General features: G+C 43.5%; 1 protein-coding gene across 3 annotated transcripts in view; it reads right to left on the bottom strand.

Annotated features, from left to right (window-relative positions):
- The window catches only part of INO80D (INO80 complex subunit D), a 59,457-nt gene extending 47,151 nt beyond the window's left edge, over positions 1-12,306 (bottom strand). Inside the window, exon 1 of one of the 3 annotated variants that reach the window (XM_018060489.1) lies at positions 12,208-12,306. The gene's annotated coding sequence lies outside the window, so the exon portion shown is untranslated. Of the gene's footprint in view, positions 1-12,057; positions 12,147-12,207 lie in introns of those variants that run through there. The other 2 variants (XM_018060495.1, XM_018060483.1) reach the window with 2 other exon arrangements.

The following is a 13,492-nucleotide window of genomic DNA, read 5'->3' as shown; positions in this document are numbered from 1 at the left end:
CAACCTTGCCATTCCCAGTGAGGGGATCACTGGTTTTGTCCTCATGGTGGTTCCCAGCACTCTGCTTGAGTTTATATATAGAGGAAATCATCTCTCCTTGTGGAGAAGGCGATGGCACCCCACTCCAGTACTCTCGCCTTGAAAATTCCATGGACGGAGGAGGCTGGTAGGCTGCAGTCCATGGGGTCGCTGAGGGTCGGACACGATGGAGCGACTTCACTTTCACTTTTCACTTTCATGCACTGGAGAAGGAAATGGCAACCCACTCCAGTGTTCTTGCCTGGAGAATCCCAGGAATGGGGGAGCCAGGTGGGCTGCCGTCTATGGGGTCGCACAGAGTCGGACATGACTGAAGCGACTTAGCAGCAGCAGCAGCATCATCTCTCCTTCCATCCTTTCTTGCCCTGGGTCAATTCCCACTGCACTTAAATAATACTAATTCATACGTTCAAATTATAAGGTTTTGTTAGCAAAGACTGAGTTTCTCTTCTGTTTCTCATTCTCCTCATTCTTTTTAGTTGGTTTAGAGAGAACAGAGATGTCAGTATTCTGCCATCATTAACCAGAAGTATCTTTTAAAATTCTGTGTAGTAAAATATACCAAAATATAAAATCATAAAACAAACATCTAATTTTTGCAAACATATTCTTTTGCGATCATTTTGAATTTATTTTAACGAATAAACATGCTATTAAAGAAGGTACTAAATTTGATTTATAATCACTATGTCACATCCACGTGATTCTAGCTTTAATGGCAAGTATTCGTTTATTTATTAAACACTTATGACAAGTCCATCATTTTCTGAGAAGCTAGAGTATATTAATGGTAAAAGACAACTTTTTTTTCCCTTAGAAGATTACAGTCTATGCAGTGCACGTGTGCTCAATTGCTTAGTCTTGTCCGACTCTGCAATCCCATGGACTGTAGCCCACCAGACTCTGTCCATGGAATTTTCCAGGCAAGAATACTGGGGTGTTTGCCATTTCCTCCTCCAGGGCATCTTCCCGACCCAGGGATCGAACCTGCATCTCCTGTGCCTCCTGCACTGGCAGCTGGATTCTTTACCACTGAGCCACCTAGGAATCTCCATAATCTATGCAGTGAGATGCACTCAAAAGAAAGGAAATGAGTAACTGGAGGATTTTACCCACAGCTCTGAGCACCCAGGCTCCTCCAGTCTCACCCTAACGAAAGACAGGCCCTTTGTCCAGAACAATGGGTGTCTTCCTCTTTGTATCCCATCCTCCGGCCAGTCCCAGCCTTCAAAACACAGCTTAGTTGTCACCACTAAGATTCCCAGAGGCAGAGTTAGTTCCATGCTCTTTTGAGGTACTCTGCGCATTTATCTGTTTTAACCCTCATTAGAGTCTACTTTGCTTGTTCTTCTGCTCTCTTCCCTCTTAGGAAATGAGCTTCTAGAGGGACAGTTTCCTGTTCTTCATTATTCCCAGAGCCTAGCACAGTGCCCAGAAGTAAATAGCTGCTCAGTAAGTACACACTGTCTACATAAATGGCTTCTGTGATAGCAACTCAATTCTAGGTTGTCTACCCTAAACAGGTTACTAGATTCACCCACCAATAATTAATTTTTAAAAATCACTAAATTGGTACTTAAGTCTACACAGTGATTTCTAATAGCCATAGCCATTTGCCAAGAGAAAGTATAATTTACAAGCTTTAAAATGTTTGAATATCGCTGTATATCTCATGAACATCAAATGTTTCAGGGGCTTCCCATGAGGCCCAGTGGTTAAGAAACCGCTTTGCAATTCAGAGGACAGTTCAAATCCCTGGTTCTAGAAGATCCCACATGCTGCGGGGCAGCTAAACCTGTGAGCCTTGAGGCCAGTGCACCTAGAGCCCAAGCTCCACAACAGGAGAAGCCCTGCAGTGACAAGCCCGCGCACAACACAAACCTGGCACAGCCAGAAATAAATACATACAAAAAAAGTTTCATCAGATAGATTCATGTAATTTGCCACTCAAGGTCTATTTAGCAAATAACTTTTTAAAAAAAACATAAAATAATGTTTTTTAATAAATGTAAGAATGCATTAAAATCTGCCTATTCAACATCCTTCCAAGAATTCATTAATCTATCCATTAGTCCATCTTTCAGCATTTGCTACAAGATGCCAAAGCTCTTGCTAACTATCTCTATGCCATTATAAAGTGTTTAATTGCAACACCTTAAAAACAATTCCTCTCCAAACGTCATGTTTTTTACAACCTGTGATTATTTTTTCTATTTCTTTGAATTGTAACATTTCTACAATGTTACTAAAAGCCAACTTTCCATCTTCTTTTTAAATAATCACCTCGCTATTCTCCATTTTCAAATCCCTCTTTTAATAAGCCCAATTTAATCTTTATAGCTATAATTTCAATTCCCTGATGTGTTCAGACTTACTTTATACACTATAAAAGGAAAGAATGTTCGGAGAAAATGGCTTTCTGCTTTGAATCTAACTTCTTTCTTAATAAGTATTGTTTAATCAAATAATATTTGATATCATTTAATATCAAAATCACTTGTCTATAAACTGGAAACAACCATTAATACGGTCTTCCCTATCTTAAAAAAGGTTCCCCTTTTTTAATTAAAGAAGTAATCATGACAAAAGCACTAAAATAGATTTCAAAGAAAAAAAAACCCTACATTTAAAAAATTTTGTATATCTAGCCTCCCAACACTGAAGTTCTTTACTGCTACTCCACCAAAGGTGCAGTTCACATGGCCTTCATTCACTGACATTCGCTGTAAGATAAAATTTGAGGAAACATATAATGTATGAGGGCCACATGATCTTAATCAAAAGTCTTATATTTAAATATGATCCCACTGAGATACTATCCCATTGTCTAATCCATTTAGAACTTCACCTTTTAATATACGATGAATATCACTTTAAAAAGTCTTAACCAGACCAAATTTATTACTACAGTAGATACTATCTTCATCTGTGCAAATAGCTTGCTTAGAAACAGAATACAAACAAGTCTGTGCTTCCTTAAAGAGAATTAAGGTAATTAAGCACTCTCAGCAGCACTAGAATATACCCTTTGAAAGTGAAAGTGAAAGTGAAGTCGCTCAGTCATGTTGGACTCTTTGCGACCCCATGGGCTGTAGCCTACCAGGTTCCTCCCTTCATGGGATTCTCCAGGCAAGAGTACTGGAGTGGGTTGCCATTTCCTTCTCCAGAGTATACCCTTTAATATACCCTTATTATTACCAAAAAAGCAAAAAATACCTGAGAAGAGAGTCACAGAAAGAAATTTTTCATGGCAAACATATCCATATACTAGAATTGAAGAGAAGGAAATATGGGTCGCTGTAAAATCTTCCTAAAAAATCCCCCTTGTTATTATGTGCCAGTCGCTCAGTCATGTCCAACTCTTTGCAACCCCACGGACTATACAGTCCATGGAATTCTCCAGGCCAGAATACTGGAGTGGGTAGCCTTTCCCGTTCTCCAGGGAATCTTCCTAACCAAGGGATCAAACTCAGGTCTCCAGCATTGTAGGCAGATTCGTTAGCAGCTGAACCACAAGGGAATCCCTTGATACTATAGGCTAAGTTTAATGAAAAATAAAACAATTCCTTTCCATAGTCTCTTTTTTCTTGCAAATACAGAGGAATAAGACATTAGTAGGAAAAAAGGAAAGAAAGATAAGCTTTTAACAAAAGCAACCTACAGCCCTTTCGGTCTTCCAACAGCAACCAGAAACCAATTTGCAAAATATGAACATTAGTCTCTTTGGGACTGCCACTATATCACCTCCATGTGGAATCTCTGTGTGTCATTACTGCTCTTTTGAGTCTCCTGTTTCAGAAGCATGTTCATTTCACTGCCACACTATTTTCTCCTAATTGCCATCTGTAATTTTATATAGTCTACCCCCTTTTAAGGACCTGAACCTACAACATACCTTACAGTTTTTTTTTTTCTAATCCAACGTGAACCTAAATTCTCAGCTAACATATTTAATACAAATGAAAAGAATTTTTGCTTATCCCAGATCATATCAAGTCTGAAAAAGCTTAAAACCTTAAAAAGTGTCCCATTAAAAATAAGTTTTTTGAAATGTTTTGACTCAACTTCATGCAGCATAGAAATGTGAAACTAAACAGATGAGTATATTGATTTAAAAAAAAAAGGCAATATCCCACACATCAGTGTTAGACTCAAAAATTATAAAAATCTATCAACTGGTGTGATTCAAAGATCAGTGAGAAAATCTGCCTATCAGCCCCAAATATAAACAATATTCAACACAAAATGCAAAGGAGAGTATTTTAAGCTAAGTTAAATGCTTACTGAATGGCTGCTGCTGCTGCTGCTGCTGCTAAGTCACTTCAGTCGTGTCCGACTCTGTGCGACCCCATAGATGGCAGCCCACTAGGCTCCCCCGTCCCTGGGACTGAATGTCTACTATGTGCCAAACACTGTGCTCAAATAGCACTGTGCAAATAAGTCTGCATTATGAATTTCAATTAAAATGACCTTTATGCTAGTTGAGCTTCTTACCTAATTTATTAGAAAGGTAAGGAGAGCTCATGCAGCAGTGGAGAGCACTTACTGGCTTCAGTGGGTATCAGAGATGGGGCTTAAAGTAGGCTCAGCTCATTACTAGGTGTTTGACCTTGGGCAAGTTATTTAGGTTTCAGTTTTCTCAGTTGTAAAGAGGATTGTAACAGTATGTACCTCATTGAGTCACTTAGGAGAATTAAATTAGGTATTTCAATATGCATGTATCCAGTACACAGTAATCACTTAATGTTAACTACTATTAGAAGCAGTTAAGTAGTGGTTTATTGGTATTATCATTTTAATCAAAGATCTGCAGGGCTGAAAGGCAGTCTCCAGCTGCTGGTGGTTCTCTGAATGACACAGTGTAATTCTCCAGTAAATCAGGCCCTCCCACCTTCTTGAGGCTAGAGTAACAGAATCAGCTAAACACTGTTTCCTATTATTATCCATATTAAAAATCTAACATTAAAAATATTTTCAACATTCTATAGAACATCTAGACACTGGCGTTCTTGGGACAAAAATACTAGCAAAATGAGCACTGTTTGATTGGGTTATGGCATTTATTAGCTCCAACTAAGACAAATGCTTTCTGAGTTTCTATCCCTGCTATGGGGTCACTCTCAATTGTTACAGAAACCCTATATTGCATGACAAAAAGAAAAATTAAGTTGTAGCTACAGTTGTTTTGTGCTAAGAATCTGAAACTAACAGCCTCTTTGTTGCTCAATTCCAGGTACTCTTTTCCATCCTTATCTCACTTGACCTCTCTGTGGCATCTGACACTGCCGACCACTTTCTCTTTCTTGAAAAATCTCTTTTTGGCTTCTCAGTCAGTGGCTTCCTTTCTCTTGGCGCCCACACTTAAATGTCAATGTTCCCGAAGATGCTTTTAATCTTGTTTTATAAGGATGCAAGGTGAAATGCCTACATGTGCCACAGGGGTGGGGCAAAGACTGGTATACTCTGCTTATCTAAAGGCAGCAGATTCAAACCAGTTTCAACAAGTTGTTGGAATTAAAAGACACACACACACACGGACCTATGGTTTCCAGATCTTCCAATTTTTCAAAAATAGACAAATCCAAGTTTTCACACAAAAATCTTCCATGTCAGTAGCTCATTTACACTGTTAAAACACAAGGTACGTGACCCTGAGCAAGTTATTTTACAAATCTGTTTCCTCATCTATAAGGTGTCAGTGATGAAAGTGACACACAGACAGTGAATGTCAAACAAAAACTTTCACCGGCTTCCATTCTGATGTCTGTTCTACGTTACCCCAGCTGAATATACATAAAAGTGTAAATATGTATAAATATATTTTACTGGAGCAGGGTCCAGAAAGTTTATCAGATTCCCAAAAAAGACTAAGCATCACTAAGCCAAATTTTTCTACTTCTACAACTTCAGCTATTATCTATACAAGGATGGATCCCAAATCGGCGTCCGATTACCCGAAGAAGACCACTTTACCTCCGTAACCAGCCTCTCCACTGACTTCTCTCCAAGCCCACTGCCATTGCCATCACAGTAGTCCAAACCTTCAATCTCTTCTCAGCAGCTGTCCACTTGCCCTCCTTTGTTCCACTTTTTTAGGATCTGAATCCTCTAAAATGCAAATAATTTGGCCAAAGGCCTACATAAAAGTACAAGAAATCCAAACCTCTTAAGTACAGACTCCTTAGGACCTGACCAAGCCAACCACTCCCTCTCCCATTATAGATTCCTACTCCCCCAATTCCTACAATTTGCAATACAGAATACTCCTTTGTCAGGTCCCACCTCCTGGAATGCCTATCTAACTCCTCCTATTTGCTCTGGGCAGAAACCCACCCCTCTAGAAAAAAATCCTTACTTCTAGCCCCAGGCCAGAGTAAATAAGCTTTCCTTCCTCCAAGCTAAACTATCCCTCCTCCTTAAATGTTGTAAATGTCAACTTTATTTTTCTTCTCCACTAGACTAAAAACTCCTCAAGGGCAAACAAAGTATCTTTTTCTTACAAGGCCCAGTTGTTTTTCAGTTGCTCAGTTGTGTCCAACTCCTTGTGACCCCATGGACTGCAGCATGCCAGGCTTCCCTGTCCTTCCCCATCTCCCTTGCTCCAACTCATGTCCATTGAGTCGGTGATGCCATTCAACCATCTCATCCTCTGTTAACCACTTCTCCTCCCTTTGATCTTTCCCAAACCCTAGCAAACCCTACCATCACCTCAGACAAGCATCCTACCTTCCCAAGGTGAGCCTATGAAATCAGCCACAGACTATTCAGCTTTTCAAAGCCATGCAACACACACACTTGCACGCATATAGATGCAAGTTTAAAAGGAGCTAGAAGAAAACCCACCTTCTTTGCCCTCTAGTGTACTTACTTACCACTTCCTTACATTTACCAACTCAAGAGTTCAATGGCAGAGACTAGGCTAACATAGAGCTGCTGAAACTTTCTGTGAATATACTGCTAATTTTTTACTGGCACAAAAATATTTATTTGCTCCACGAAGGTAATTATATTGTCTCTGTACCCAAATACTTACTAGCATTATTAATATATGCTGAGTCAAGCACTCATTCACACTGAAAAAAATTAACATCGAGAATATTAAAAATCTTTAAAGGAAAATATTGCAAAGACCACATATGAGGCTTTATGTGCAGTTCCTCATGTATTCACAACAGCCCTATGAAGGTGTTATCATCACCCCCTTTCACAGATGAATAAACTGAGACTTAATGAGATTAATTTGTCCAAGTCACATAGGTAGGATTCAAAGCCAATGTGACTCCACTGCCCAAACTTTTAACCAATACAAAACTATCAGTTCAGTTGCTCAGTCATGTCCGACTCTTTGCGACCCCACGGACTGTAGCACGCCAGGCTTCCCTGTCCTTCACCGACTCCCATATACAAAAGTATACAACATTGGTATGCACGTGATCACAAAACAATCACAAAACAAACACACAGAGATCACAAAATGTTAACAATGGTTATCTCTTGAATAGAATGAAAGTCTTAGACGCGAAAAGTGTCCAGCTCTTTGTGACCCCATTGATAGCAGCCCACCAGACTCCTGTCCATAGGAGTTCCCAGGCAAGAATACTGGAGTCGGTAGCCATTCCGTCCTCCAGGGGATCTTCCCCCACCCAGGGATGGAACCCCGGTCTCCTGTATCACAGGCAGATTGAATGGAATGAATATGAGAAAATATTACCTTGGGGTATCCCTGGTGGCTCAGACTTTTACCGTCTGAGCATATGCCTACAATGTGGGAGACCAGGGTTCGATCCCTGGGTTGGGAAGATCCCCTGGAGAAGGAAATGGCAACCTACTCCAGTATTCTTGCCTGGAAAATCCCATGGACTAAGGAGCCTGGTAGGCTACAGCCCATGGGGTCGCAAAGAGTCAGACACTACTGAGCGACTTCATTTTCACTTTTAAATATTACTTTTATTCAGAAAAAAAATGAAACAAGAGAAACAGTATAGAGAATAGAAGAGTAAAGTGGCCTGAAAGTGAAAATGAAAATTGCTCAGTCATGTCCAACCCTTTGCCACCCCATGGACTATACAGTCCATGTAATTCTCCAGGCCAGAATACTGGCATGGGTAGTCTTTCCCTTCTCCAAGGGATCTTCCCAACCCATGGATCGAACCCAGGTCTCCTGAACTGCAGGTGGATTCTTTACCAGCTGTGGAGCCACAAGGAAGCCCAAAGTGGCCGAGGGGAATAGTATAGAGCACAGAAGAGTAAAGCGGCCTAGGTGAGTTAAGAGTCAAGTACATGAGTTACCTTATTTAATCTTTATATCAAAAGAAAAAAGTTTTTTCCATTTTACAGATAAAGCTGAAGAACCTGTCCAGTGCAAGAATTGGCTGGGATCAGAACTCAAGGCCCAGTTCAAATGTGGCTGACTGTCGGGTGCTATGCTACAAATAAAATGCAACCAAAAAGCTGTCTTAAAACCAAGTCACATTCAGGGAAAGAAACCGAACCAAGTAACCAAGCATCCTAAGTGCAATCAGGGAAAAAAGAGGATCGGGAAAAGAGTATCTCTGTGAGTGTCCCAAAAAGCCAGGACGAGTCATTACAGTTGAGGTTCTGGGACAAACTATACCTGATGGAAGTGAGAAGAAGACTCCACTGCTGTTTGTTTTGCAAAGCACAGAGCTGCATTAGCATAAATTAAATGGGCTTAGATGGAACACCATTGTATATGCAGTGGAGTATCTCCTTTGGGGACAACTGGCTGCCTCCAACCCAGTATCATCCATTCATCCACTGTTTACACTTTACAGGGTATGTGGGGGGAAAAGACTGGGTGCTACCAGTCTGAGAACATTGCTGTCTAACTGTATTCAGATATAAATGACTTCTTACCCATAACTATGGTTCCAAACCTGGATAGTGAGAGCTGCTAACTCTGGGGGAACAATTCAGGTAAGACTGAATAGATCAGCCTTTTTTTTTTTTTTTTGAAGTGATGTTTAATTTTGGGTGCTCTGACTTAGAAATTTTAAAATCCATCGAAACTGTAATTTCAATTCTCTGTAATAGTATTAACATGATTTACTGAGAAAAATGGTTTGGGGTAGGGTATACAAATTTCCTTACACAATCTTTCAGAGGAAAGAAAACTTGATTACTTCAGACATAAATGAAAATAAACATCTACTTTTGAAACTAAATATTTAATAGTGAAAAAGTATACTACTTTCTTCCCTGGTGGCTCAGAGGGTAAAGCATCTGCCTGCAATGCAGGAGACCTGGGTTCAATCCCAGGGTTGGGAAGATCCCCTGGAGAAGGAAATAGCAACCCACTCCAGTACTCTTGCCTGGAAAATCCCATGGACCGAGGAGCCTGGTAAGCTACGATCCATGGGATCGAAGAAAAGAGTCGGACACGACTGAGTGACTTCACTTATACTATCTTAGCCACTAAAAATTAATTCAATATTTGCCTTGTAAGTCTTTTTTAAAGTTTCAAATACAATGTAACTTTTTAGATTACCAAACCCACTATTCCTTCCAAAGTAAAGCAGCCCATGGAATGATTAGATCAGGAAAGACTGCAGGGGTGGTGGGGTACAAAACTTTTGGGATTTGTACATACACACATTTGAAAGTCAGGGAATATGAAGCCAACAATACACCTTAAAAATATCAAATTAAGAAGCAAAGAGATTTTTTTTTAAAAAACCTCAAAATGTCCTAAGAGATTCATAGACTGATTTCTTCCATACAGTATGCTCTAAAAATAAGGACAAACTATAACATAAGTAAAAATTTTGGGTACACAAGTATATGAAAACATCCAAATCAACAAGCAATTTCAATAAATCAATAAAGTTAAACAACCATTAAATGTAATTTACATTTTTTGTATGAAATCCACACAATTTCAAGTATCAAGCCTTTCTTTCTTAAGCAAAATACTAAATGGCTGGATGGCTGTCATTGTAGAGAAACAGGAGTTTTATTTCAGGCAAACAAAAGGAAAAGGAGACACACTTAATAAGACTCCACAGAAGGAATCTCTCTTCCACGCAAACAGAAGTCAGCACTGACCCCTGTGGTGGGTTACCCACTGCCCTGCAAGTGCCAGCTTCTCCTGGATAATACTCTGGGGGTGAGTGGTCAGAGTGTGGAACACCGCTGCCAGCCAACTTCACAGCCTGGGACGCACAGACCTACACACAGCCTCCTGCCCCAGGTCCAGGTCTACTTAAAAACAGCTGGGAAGAAAAGAGCCAATAAAAGAGGAAAAACCGCCTCCCCAGACAATCCCACGCTGGGGGCGGGTGGGGGGTGGGGGCGGGCAGGGCACATTAACATTTGACTTCCACACACTAAAGAACACCAGGAGGTTAAGTGGAGCCACAGGAAACATCCCATCCCCGAAAACCAGGAAATTTAGATTTGGAAATTTAAGTTTTATACATTAAAAAAAAAAAAAAACTTTCAAAACTCACGGCACCAAAATATAGCTAAAATTAAATCCACTTAACCATAGAAGGGGTGGGGGGGGGATAGCCAAACCACACTGTATTCAGTTCCCTGAGGGCTCTTCCACAGACCCTTCTGAGTTGCGGCAATAACACGTTTCCTTAAAAATCCCTCACTTTTCTATTTCTAGGGTCGAACAGAAGAGTATCACAAAAATCCAAACAGTTTTTATCAGAAAAAAATAAACGAACGATCCTTAAACGGTAGACCTTGTTTCAGGAGCTGCCCTGCCCACCTCCACTTCCCTCCTCATTCTTAGTGCTTCCCGGCGGGGTCCGTCCTGACAACCAGGGTCCCCGCCTTGGGTCCAGTCCCCGTGTTTGTTTTCCCGGACAGTGACCAAACAGGACAGGAAAACTCCTCCATCTAGGGGCTGCTCCAGACATCCAGCCCCCGTCTCCCTCCCTGACAGTTTCCTCCCCCCTCCCTGCATCTTTCCCTCTGCAAGGCTGTCCAGAAAAGGGGGCTCGGGACTCGAAGAAGTCCGGCATGGGAGGAAGGGTGGGTGCTCGGTCTGAAAATAAACACTCTGGCTTCCTGGGGTAAGGGCTAAAAAAGCGATTAGAAAAGCCTGCCCAGTAGAAATACCACCTGAATGTACGTCCTCCCTTTCCCACTGCAACAAGCCCAGTCACTAACTAATCAGCTAAGACAAATCCCTGGAAAACTTTTGCAAACGGGCAGAGAGGACCCTCTCCCCAGCCGGGGGGCTCCCGGGGACGGGGCTGGAGTTTGCAGCCCTGGAAGGGCTCACCGGGGAACGGGGTGGGGCGCGGGCGAGGGGTGCAGGGGCGGAGTACCTTCCACGGACAGGAACTGGCAAAGAGTTTCAAAATAGCCGAGTGCTCTCCCCCACGCCCTCGGGGGTCGCGAGCGCTAGGACCGGGGCTCCCCGAAAGGAGGCCAGCCCCCAATTCGGGCCTAAAAGGAAACTTTCCGGGCCGCGGCTGCACCTGACTCCTCCACCGCCCCTCCACCCCACCCCACGCCCGCAAGGCCGCCCGCCCCGCCCCGGCCTGGGCCGCCCGGAGCGCAGAGGAGGGGGAGAAATAAATCCAACTATTACCGGAATCGGGGGTGGGGGACGTCGTCGAGAGACTCGGGGGAGGGGGCGGCTGGACGCCCATTCCCCACTCTTAGGCCCTGACGCCCCTGTCCCGGCCACCCCGGGCCTGCCGCCCCGCCGGGGAACCTCCGGGGGGCCCGCGCAGGCTTCGGCCCAGCAGCGCTGCCGTCCCGCCCGGAGGCCCCGAGGGACCCGAAGGGGCGCGGGGAGGCCCGGGGTGTGGGGGCAGGGGGCAGGGCGCGGCCGCTGCGGGGCCCGCCGGCCCGAGGCCTAACCGGCACCCCCCACCCCCCCGCTCCACACCCCTACCCCGGCCCGCGCAGGCCGCGCCGCTCGCCCCGCTCCGGCCCCGGCTGGACCCCTGGCCGGCGGCCCGCCGTCGTTGCCCGTGGGCGCCCCCCAGGCCCCCGAGTCCCCAGCCTCCTCCACCCCGGCGCCGGCCCTCTCACCCTTTCATTCTCTGCCCGGGGCCTGGCGCGGGCCGGCGAATCCCCGGCCTCACGTAAGCGTGCTCGCCGCCCGCCCTGCTTGCGCGGCCCAGCCCGCCGCCCTACGGGAGCCCGGGGATGTGGGCCGGGCCTGGGGCCGCTTCTGCTTACCTTTCAGCTGCTTTTTTTTTTTTTTCTCCTTCCCCCCTTTTCCCTCGGCTGGGCTGACAGATCAGAGTGAGAGGCGCTGGCAATGGACTAGGAAGCTCGGCTGCCGCTGCTACTGCTCCCCCCTGGGCTCCGGCGAGAGCCTTTCCCTGTCAAGCAAGAGGGGTGAGGATCATATTTTTATTTTGGAAACTAAAAAGTGCTCCCAGGGTCGGTGATTATTAAGGGGAAATCCCTGAATATACTCTCCAGCCAAGAAGGCAGGGCTGCCGGGGCTGCACAAGAAGAGGCAGCAGCCTCCTACAGCACCACTACAGGCACTGCGAGGACATAACACCAGAGAGCCGCTCCTCTGCCCTCCGAAACGACAACTTTCCTACCATCTTGGAGGCAGAGCAAAGGGGGGCCAGGGGGAAAAGTGCACCCGCTCCCGATAAAGTACAAATTTCTACTTCTCATCTCTGGAAAAAAGTCTACACCGGCCGTCTCCACCGGCGCCTGGGGGAGAAAGCGGGGAAGAAAGTGGGGGTGCCTCAGAAACGTTTGCGTTTACTCCGGGGGGAAAATGTTTCTGCATCTTCTGATGGAAAGAAATCTTTACAAGACACAGGTTTTCCGGTGATTATTGATTTCTGTTTTCTATTTAATTTTTTTTCCATGTTCGTGATAGCGGTATTTGAATTTTTTTCAGCCTAATAATGATTTTTTTTTCCATTACAGATCTAAGTTCTGGGTTTGATGGTCAGTTTATAAATTTGAACTTCAAGAGACTTCCTAGCCACTTTATTTGTCTGCTTATTTATACGTTTTTGTGTATAGAGATATTTCTTTCCTTTTATATATAAATTTGTGCTATATATTCCCTTCCAAACTGAGATTGCTGAAGACAGTTTTAAAGGGATGTCTTTTGTCTCCTTTTCCCAAAGCAATGTAAATAAAACGTCTTGACTCTCCAGAAAGGCAAGATACAGCTGTTTATTTTTCACAGTGCAAATTAAGACAGAGATCCACTGGGGGGTTAAATACAACTCAAGTATAACTGACCATGTTTCTAGAAATAATCCTAACGCTCTTATGGTCTGCTTGTGAAGAAAGATTACTGGAAAACTGCAAATAGGCTATAAAGACAGATTTAGATTTTCTTTAAGTAAAGTTGCTTACTTAGAATTATATCCAGGCATTTAATTTTTTTGTTGTTGTTTAGTTTATATCCTTTAAAATTTAGATTTTTGGTGCATTGCACATGTTGCTGACCACTTTCTGTGGCACAGAATTGAGAACGAGTATG

The sequence above is a fragment of the Capra hircus genome, chromosome 2, assembly GCF_001704415.2.
Source record: "Capra hircus breed San Clemente chromosome 2, ASM170441v1, whole genome shotgun sequence".
NCBI classification, from domain to species: Eukaryota; Metazoa; Chordata; class Mammalia; order Artiodactyla; family Bovidae; genus Capra; species Capra hircus.
The sequence above is the reverse complement of the archived record's forward strand: the minus strand, read 5'-3'. Positions and strand labels throughout refer to the sequence as shown.